Raw genomic sequence first — 9,915 nt, forward strand, 5'->3', positions numbered from 1 at the left:
ATAAAAAGTAGAGGAAGACTGCATGCTTGGGGAACCATGGGAAGACAGACTCTGAACCTTCTCATACCACCTGTTCAACCACATCGAAGAAAATAACTTGTATCCTCACATGCTTTCACTTACCAAAATAAACTCCAATTAAAATAGAGACTTAGAAGTAAAAGTTAGCAATAAATGTAGTAGATTAAAATACCAATGTTGTTTTCTTTTTATTTTGTAAACTTGGAGTGGAGAATATGTTTAGAATTATTAACTGAAACCCAGACTCCACAAAGGGAAATATTTGTGAATTTAATAACAAAGATATTAAAGACTGTTGTATGCCCAAAATATCAACCTAAACAAAGATAAAAGTAAAACAAATTGTTTAAAAATATTTGTAGTCATTTAACAAAGCGCTAATTTCCTTGACAAAGAAACTATCATGAATCAGGAGAATTAAAATACTGACAAATTTTAATAAAGAAATTAGCAAAGAATTTTGACAAATCATGGGAAAAGAGCAGATGATCAATAAACAGATGAAGATGTATTCAACGTCAACTGTTGGCTGGGCAATCACTGTCACTCTCACATTCCATGCAGAGCAGTGGTTGCAGCCACAGGTCTCGGGGAGAACGTGCCTTGGTGTGAACCGCGGCCCCAGCATTGTGATGGCAAACAGTCCTGACCTAAAAGCAGAAGCACCTTCGGTGGTGAGATCAAGACTGCCTGCCCCAGAGGTGTTGTGGTCTTGAGAGGCCTGGGCAGGAAGGAAGGGTCCTCACATTTCCTGACAAGAAATGACCCATCTCTCAGGAAGACTTGGCTTTCTTCTCCCAGGACAATTGCTTCCGTTGTAAGGATTGAACAGTATGTAAGATGAATAAGAAAAGGAAGGCAAAGCCATTCCACTTGTAAGAAAAAAAAGGGCTCCAAGGCCAGGAGATTGCCTAAGTGGGCCTGGAGGTCCTTTCCCAGGGGGACCTTTTTCTTTGTTAAAGGAAGCCCACCCCACCTAGGCAGGGTCTGCCCACGACCCAGGGTCGCAAACACGCCCTCCTCCTCCCACCAACCATGAGCTCCTGTGTGGAGATGCTCTCAGAGGACCAGCACATTAATGAGAGTTGTTCAGCCTGGTGAGAAGGCGAGCACAAACTGTTCCTGGAAATAGATTTTATTTCGGGAAAATCAACTCAGAAACGACATCAAGATGGTAAAACAAGCATATTGACCTCCTTTCCTTCCACATCCCTTAAAATGACAGAATACATCACACAGCTACACACACATACTCACACCTACACACACATTAATGCATCACATACACCCACACACATTCACACCTACACATCACACACTGCTTCACACATACTCACACCCACACATACTCTCTCACTTTTATGCATACACACACTCACACGCTTATAATATATACTCATACACACCTACACACATTCACACATGCCTGCACACACTCACACTCACATGCACATACACTCATGTCCATACAGTCATTGCTAAATATCTTGGGTGGCTTCTCCCACAGAGCCTAAATTTTCCAGCAAGTTTTCTTTATCTAAACACTTCATAATATTTTTACTTTATTTTATGAAGTTAATACATGTATATGGTACTTTTAAAAAATAGGGAAAGCTCTAAAATATTGCTGAGAGAAATTAAAGACCTTAGTAAGATTCTTGGGACAGAGGATTTAATATTGTTAACATGACAATTCTCCCACAATCAAGCCTTGTGGATTCAATACAACCCCACTGAAAATCGCAACAGGCTATATTGTAGAAATGGGCAAGCTGATTCTAAAATTTATATGGAAATGCAAATTATCTAAATCAGCTAATCAGGTATGAAGAAAAGAACAAAGCTGGAGAACTAACACTTCCTGATTTTAAGACTAATTTATTACAAAGCGACAGTAATCAAAAAAGAGTGATATTTGTGTCAAAGTAGACAGACCAATGGAAAAGAACAGAGTCCAGAAGGCAATACACACACACACGGACAACTAATCTTCAGCAAATGCAACTGCAAAGCAGGTCACTGGAAAAAGGATAGTTTTCAACAAATGGTGCTGGAACAATTGAATATCCGTGTGTGGGCACACACACACATGCAAATGAGCTTCTATCTGCTCCATACCTCGAACCACATGAAAAAATCAGCTCAAACTGAGTGGCAGGCCTAAGCTTAGAACCTAAAACGATAACACTTCTAGGAGAAAACATTTGTGACCTTGGATATCTGGTTAACAAATTGGATTTCATCAGAATTAAAACTCTCTTTTGCAACAGACTCTATTAAAAGAATGACGGTGAAATGATGAATTCAACTCCACAAAAAACATGGTCAAAATTCCAGAGAGCACAGTATGAAAATGGAAGGGGGTAGATAGCTTTACAGTGGAGGAAGGGAACAAACACTCTCTCACTAGGAGATGAAGGTCAACGTCAACAGAGATAAGCTGTGTTGATACTATGTGACCTTGATGTTATGTGATGAGAATGGCATTTTATCTCTGTGGTCTCCTCCCCCAAACCCATAACCTCTAGTCTGTAGGATGCAACTCTCCATCAGAGTCAGGCAGGCGTCTGGAAGTTTCAGAGGGAGAAGAAAGTGACACCTACAGATGCCTGCAGGTCTTTTAAAACTCCACCGAAGACAAGAAGAAAATATACTTAAAAAATACATCAAGAAGGAGTTAGCTGAAACATAAAATAGTTTTCACCATCACTGCAGTTTACAAGATTCTCATCCCATAACATCAAGGGCACATGCTATCAACATGACTTATCTCTGTTGATGCTAACCTTCATCTTCTGGGTGAGGAAGTTGGTTAACCTATGAAATTTACTAAAGCATAGTCTCCCAGTCTGGTCAATCCTATCTAAGACCGGAAGAGAAGAGCAGCAGCCTTCTTAGAGTCCCATCTGCATCTAAATCCCATGGCAATCTCAATGTATGAAAATCACAAAAGACCTTCGAGGAGGCCTGGCCAGGTGTTCCTGGAGATTGAGAAGGGCTGTGGAGCTGCAGGTCCATATTCATCTCAAGTGTTGCTAGGGAATCTATATTCCAGAGAAATTGTAAAAAAGAGATTTTGGAGATATAGTGAAAAAAATTATTTAGAAATTCAACTACCAGCTCTATGCAAGACATTTCAGACTTTTCCGTTGTTAGTCTTGATTTCCTCTTGTGATTCAAAACCAAATTGCTGATGTCTGCAGACAGCCGACAGTGGGACGGCCCACTCTCGCCTCAAACACATGTTCTACCATGGCTTCGGCGTTGGCTCCGGCCCCACCGGCCAGCCACCCTTCCCCTGCGTCATCCCTCTAGGGTCTTGTTCAGGAAAAGCCTCAGTCATCTCTAAGGCCAGCTCCTCCTCCTTCCTTCTGTTTCCACATGAAGCTCTGGCCTTGATTTCTGTGGAAGGTATCTTGGGATCACCATCCTTCAGCATTCCTAAGCATCTTCAAGACCACTCCTGCCAGACTGCATGCTCTTAAAGCCTTGCTCTGAAGAGCTCCCACTGCTCCTGGCACACCCCACCTCCTGTGTGCCTGCCTTGTCACTTTCAGGGACCTCCTCTGTGTGCTGCCGTCGAGTCAAGCATTACGTACAGACCCAGTGTTCACTCTGAATGGCGACACCCCAAACTCCCCTCCCGGGCAACCTGTCCAGAAAGCCTGGCATCCTGATTGCTGCCACCTCTCCCCGCAGCACGTTTCAGCCCATGTGACTGCTTGCTGGTGATCCCCCTGTCTGCTCTGCTTTTCCTCCTCCCTGTTCCCCTTATTTAACCTTCTTCAGCCTATGGTGCCCAGCCTGGATATCAGCCTAGGCATCTTCCCATTCCTGAAAGCCTAACACAGTTTTACCCTAGCTCAGAATTTAGCAGCAGGGCCTTTAAATGTCATTCTTTTGACATAAGATTGTGCTTACATTTCATGATGGACAAGGAAGGGAGATATTTTTATTACCCTGTTTTACAGAAGAGGAAACTGAGGCTCGGAGTGGTTCAGTGACTTGCTCAAGGGGCACCTCAGAAGCCATGGATTCAGGATTCCAATCCCGATCACTAAGCTTGTGCACTCAGAACTTTTCATCAACCTGGTATTTGTGCCTACAGTTCCCTGGGGGTCTGAGTGAAAGAAAGGAGGTGGAGGGGAGGCAGGCCGACCTTTGCACCATGCTCCAACCTTTCCTGTCTGTTTTATGTTGACCTTTCATGATGCTTTTGAACACATACAAGCTTAAAAACCATGGCCGTGGACCCTGCTACTGAATGATGTGGGGGTCAGGTCCACGTCTTCTCTCCTAACCTCAAAGAGCAAAGCACCACCCAGAGCACTAAGTGGGTACCACATACCTGCTCATAGGGTTATCGTTTAAGCTGAAAACTGGGCAGAGAAAGGATGACATGCTCAGGAACTCACACCTGAAAACCTAGTCAGTGGTACGTGGTGGTTTTAAACATGCCTGGCTCTCACTCTCGAGAGGTGCAGTTCATCTCCCCGCTGCTCCTTGCATCTGGGCTCCATGACTCGTTGACGAATAGAACATGGTGAGGGCAGGGCACTGTGCCAATTTCTGAGCAGGTCCAGACTTTAGGAAAGAGCAGCTTCCACATCCTGTCTCTAGATGTGCTCTTGGAGCCTAGCTTCATGCCGAGGGGAAGCCACAGCCCCCACCAATCCTACCACAGAGAGAGCAGCGACTTGCTAGCAGTGTGCACTCGCCTCCTGGAAGTGAATCTGCCCACGCCGTCCAGCGGACACAGCAGGTGAGGGGTGAGCGGGGAGAACTGCTCAGGCCGAGTCCTACCCAAGTTGCAGATTCTTGAGCAAAATAACTGATGAGTATTGTTTGAAGCCACTAAGTTTTGGGGTGGTTTGTCACATGGCCATAGATCATCAGAGCAGATGTCACTGGCAACGGAACAGAGAAGCGAGAGGAAAGAAAGGGAGAATTTCCAACTGTGTCGGTCGACTCAGCTGCCAGACTCATCACCAGGGACCGGGTGGTGTCCACAGCCGGCAGTCACTTCTCACAGTGTGGGAGGCGGGGGAAGGAGGTGCGGGGGGGCAGCCAAGGTGGGTGCCAGCAGATCCGGTGTGTGGTGGAGACTGGCTTCCTAGCTTCGAGAGGCTGTCTCCTCTCTGTGCCCCTCTATACCTGTCTGTGACCAAATCTCCGCTTCTTAAAGGGAGCCCAGCCAGACTGGCTTAGAGCCCGCCTAACAGTCTCATTTTAACTCAATTACTCTGCTGAGGCCCTATTTCCAAATAGGGTCCCATTCTGAGGTGCTGGAGGTTAGGACTTCCCAGATCCTTTCTGGGAGGACGCCGTTCAGCCTGTGTCACTGGGCTGGATGAGGGGTGAGAGCAGCTTTTAGTGCTTTCATAAGAACACAAATAAAGTGCTCCTAATGCTGCAGGTGCCCCTCTAGGGAGGGGATTGACGTGTTCAGCTTGGCTTATTCTCAAGAGCCGCCTTTCTGAGAGCAGAATGTGCAGCTCCCACAGTGCTGGGATCTCCATGGACACAAAGGTGCCCAAGACTGTGACCTCCCTCAGAAGAAACAGGCCCTGCCACTTACCCTGTTGACATTCTGACATCACAAGAGAGCTGGCCATTTTATTAAGCACACAATACATGCTGCAATGTCTTTACATAGATGCCCTGTGTAATCCTTGCAGCAATGCTGGACAGAGGGATGAGATTTGATGCCCGTTCCGCCAGCGGGGAGACAGACACAGTGGAGTCCTGTGGATAACGAGGGATAGGGCCAGGCTGCAAGCCCAGGAAGCACAGCTTAGAAGCCCTGCCCTTAGCAGCCACACGGTGCTGTCCATGGGGCCTGTCTCAGTGCCCAGCACCAAAGGCGGAAATGAAGAAGAACCGGAGAACCATTCTCCAAAGCAGTTTTCATCTCCAAATTGTGAATGAGAACATTCAGACCTGAGAAATGAAGAAAGTGACTTTACATATTCCTATTTTAAAACATGCATTTAAACCTTGAATTGTGCCTGGCAGGCTGTGAGGTTCTCATTACCATTGGTGACCCAAAGACACTGGCCTGCAATCTTCCAGCAGATGATTCTATGGGTGAGAAACAATGAAGAAGTTAACAGAAAATAGTCAAATTGCAATAAATGCTAGCAATAAATAAATAAATAAAGAGTGTGGCAAAGGAATACAACGCAGAGGAGATCATTAGATAGAGTCCTTGGGCAGGGGGTTGTGTGTGAAGGCGCGAGAGGAATGCACTGGGCCAAAGTCCACCGCTCTGTTAATTACATCAGTGGTCCTCAGGCAGACTCACACACCAGAATCGCCGGGATGGGGCGGGGTGGGGGACTTGTTAAACAGAGACTGCGGGGCCCCACCCAGAATTTCTGACTCAGCAGGTGGGTGGGGCCTGAGAACGTTCATTTCTAAAAATGCTGCTGCTCCTGATCCAGGGACCCCACTTAGAACCGGTTGAATGGAGAAGTCTCCTTTCTCCATTCTCCCGTGTTCGGGGTTTCCTTCTTAAATGTCACAACAACAAAAGCAGAGGAATGGGACTTGAGATAATTCAGCCTCTTCCCAGCACAGCGCTCCCAGCCCATGTCTCCCGGTGGCCGGATCGGTGGCTTCCACAGACACAGGAGGACTCACAATGAATGACGGCCCCGGCAGAGCAGCGGCTTCCTGAGACTGATGATCTCATCAGTCCAGACATTAAGGGCTGCCCCAGCTTTCCAGGAACTGCTCTTTTCTGCACACATAAAAATAGCCATTTCTCATCAACTATTTAGTGGGGCTCGGATCGCATCAGAAACCATTAGCCACATGAAATGGGAGCTTTGCTGTTGGTTAGGGGAAGTGGATGGAAGGGAGGAATCAAATCCAAAGTCACATTTCCCTCGTTATATTTCAGGGTAGGGAGGCATTTTAGCCCTCGATCAGCCAGTGTGAGCTAAGCACCCAGCTGGGAGCTGGGAGGGTGAGCTGAGTGCAGGGCTGGCCTCTGCCCCCACGGCTGCAGGCGGGGCCTGAAGTGCACAGTACTCCGTTCCCCACCAGGCTGAGATGAGCCTATTCTCTGCCATCCCTTTGAAATTCTACATTGCAAGCAGGCGATTCTCTGCTCAATTTAGCCTGGCTGTGGTATCACCAGAACCCCAGCGAATTTCCCATTTCTACATCCTGTCCTACACAGTGTTCTAAAAGCACTCTAAAAAAAAAATGCCTGTTCTTCAGTGTTGAGTTTGCAAGGAGAGACCCCTAAAAGCTCTAGGACTTGCAGCATCGTGTGCTTGCAAATTTGGAAGAGTTTTTAGGAATTTAATGTGGACATATAAGTTGCACAAATAGGCTGTGTGTGTGTGTGGGTGTGTGTGTGTGCACGTGCACACCCCTCTTATGTGGCTTCTTTTGAAGGGATTTCCAAGCTTTCTTTCCAAATGTTAATGCTGCTGTGTTCACTTCTCCCAGGCCCCAGCATTCAGGTTTAAAACATGGATTTCCACCGTTTTATTCGTTTGTTTAGACAGGTCTTTTTGTTGCACACTTACACTACACATGAGCATCTCTTAAATATAAAAATTCAGCCCACCCCAATCTTGCCTTTTTTTTTCAGGCCCCCAGGAAAAAGTGCTGCTGAGATCATCCAGGACTCAAATTAGGTAAGGGGTAAAAGGACTCTTAGCTTTCCATCTAAAATATATCTAAATTTCTTTATTAGGTGATGATATTTGAGGCTTCTTCCAAGAACTCTGAACTAATCTTAGGTGACATCAGAGAGTGTGGACATTTTTGCTGAGACCTGAAATGTATGCAAACCCTTAAACCCACAGTGGTTCCTGCCACGTGGTACCTCCCTGCTCACTAAGCCTGCAGCAGCCTCCTCTGTAAAGCTGGTAGCTACTTTGTGGCAGTTCAAGGAGAGGACCCGCCCTCGTGCACCGTCACATCCTGATACATCCTGACACATTAATGTGTCACATTAATGACATATTAATGCCTCCTCCCAAGCAGCGGGGAAGCATGAGGGCCATGCCTCTCGATGACGGAGAAGAGTGAGTATATTCTTTAGGGTCCACCAGAGAAACAGAACCAGTGGGTGTATAAATGTAGAGAAAAAAAAGCTGGCTCTCACAAGTAGGGACGCTGACGTGTCCCCAAATTTGTTATTTTCAAGGTGAAAATCCCTTCAAACTTCCAATTTGAAGCCTGGCAAGCTTTAGACTCAGGAAAACTGACGTTCAATTTGAGTCTGAAGACAGGAGAAGAGCAATGTCTCAGCTCATGCAGTCAGGTGGACATTCCCTCTTACTCAGCCTTTTTGCTCTCTTTAGGACCTCTGTGAACTGGATGAGGTCTTCTCCTTGGGGACACCCCCTGATTTACTAAGTCCACCAATTCAAATGCCAGTCACATCTGGAAACACCCTACACACCCGCCCAGATAATGTTTGGCCAAATATCTGGGCACCCTGTGGCCCAGTCAAGTTGAAACATGAAATTAACCATTATACTAGGTATGCGAGAGGTTACGGGATGCCCCCAGATGCAATGCCCTGGACAGGCAGGTGGGATTCACTGGACATCTGAGGGGCAGCCAAACCTGCAGGTACTGCAGACTCTGCTAAGGGGACAGCTTCACCTGCCAAAGCTCCCGGCCCCAGACAGTTTCTGAGAGCTGCGGCCATAACACCATGGTCACCTCACCCCAGCACAGCCACATGCAGTCAAATTTTCCGGACCATTCCCCCGAGACTGCCCAGGAGCTTGTATGACCAGGCACTGCCTGTCATTTCCACCTGATGAGCTGTGTTTCCACCTGATGAGCTGTGGTTCAAGGCAGTGTTGGCTCATGGGGCTCAGCCACACCTTGGAGGTCAGAGATCAGCTCCACCAGCCACCTGGCTGCCTGCCATCCACATGCCAGGGTAGTTGTCTCTGTGTAACTCACATGCTCCGCAGCCACCTCTCCAAATGTGCCGGTCTTTGTGGAACACAAAACACTGATGGTCTGGATTGGGCTTGGGAGACGTCTCTGCAACTCTGCATAAATGTGTTCCAGCCTCTTAAAGGATCTGGAAGGTTTGAGGTTCAAAATCTTTTCTCCCTTGTTCTTTCTCAGCGCTAACTTCTCAGGGTCCTTCCCTACATTTCATCTGGACCCTGAGGAAGTCAGCATTCCAGGCCATGTAAGGCTTCAACCCCTTGTCCAGCTGTGGAGCAGAATGTACCCTGCAAAGGGGAAATTTGTAATCTGGAAGGTTCCGTGGCTTCACCAGGCTTGAGAAGCTTCATCTCCAGTGGAGATGGTTGAGAGAGGTGGTGAGGAGCCCCATTCAGGCTTTGTGTGCAGAGAAAGCCTCTCACTCCCCAGGACGGACAGTCGGACGGGTACACCATCTGCAGCAAGCCTGCAAGAAAGTGTCTGTCTGGGCCCTGCAGCGCACACTGGAGTCTGCACAGTGAGCCTGGGTACAGGTGGGCCGGGGGGCTGCGGTGCTGAGCCCAGCCTCCATTCCCCTCCTATAGCTGGGCTCCTGGAGGGGGCACTGTGCCCCCACACAGCAGTCACAGGATGCGTGTTGGTTTCCACCCCTGTTATCTGGAGGGTTTTGTATCTATTTTCTCTGTGGGTGTTTCTTCTCAGCATTAGAGACAAAAAAACAAAAGTAGCCATACCTCATGGCTGAAAAGAGACAGAGATTGTTAAGCCTGGCCCTGGGTTCCCCACCTGGGACTCCACAGCCTCCCCATCCCCAGTCCTCCTCCCCAACCCACCATCTCTTCCTCATTCTACCTTCCCCAACCCATATACCCCTTCCTCCCCACACCATATCCCTCTTCCTCCCCACCCCATATCCTCCCTCTTCCCCACCCCATATCCTCCCTCCTCCCCACCCCATAT

Source organism: Cebus imitator, unplaced genomic scaffold, assembly GCF_001604975.1.
Source record: "Cebus imitator isolate Cc_AM_T3 unplaced genomic scaffold, Cebus_imitator-1.0 Scaffold53, whole genome shotgun sequence".
Classification (NCBI taxonomy): domain Eukaryota; kingdom Metazoa; phylum Chordata; class Mammalia; order Primates; family Cebidae; genus Cebus; species Cebus imitator.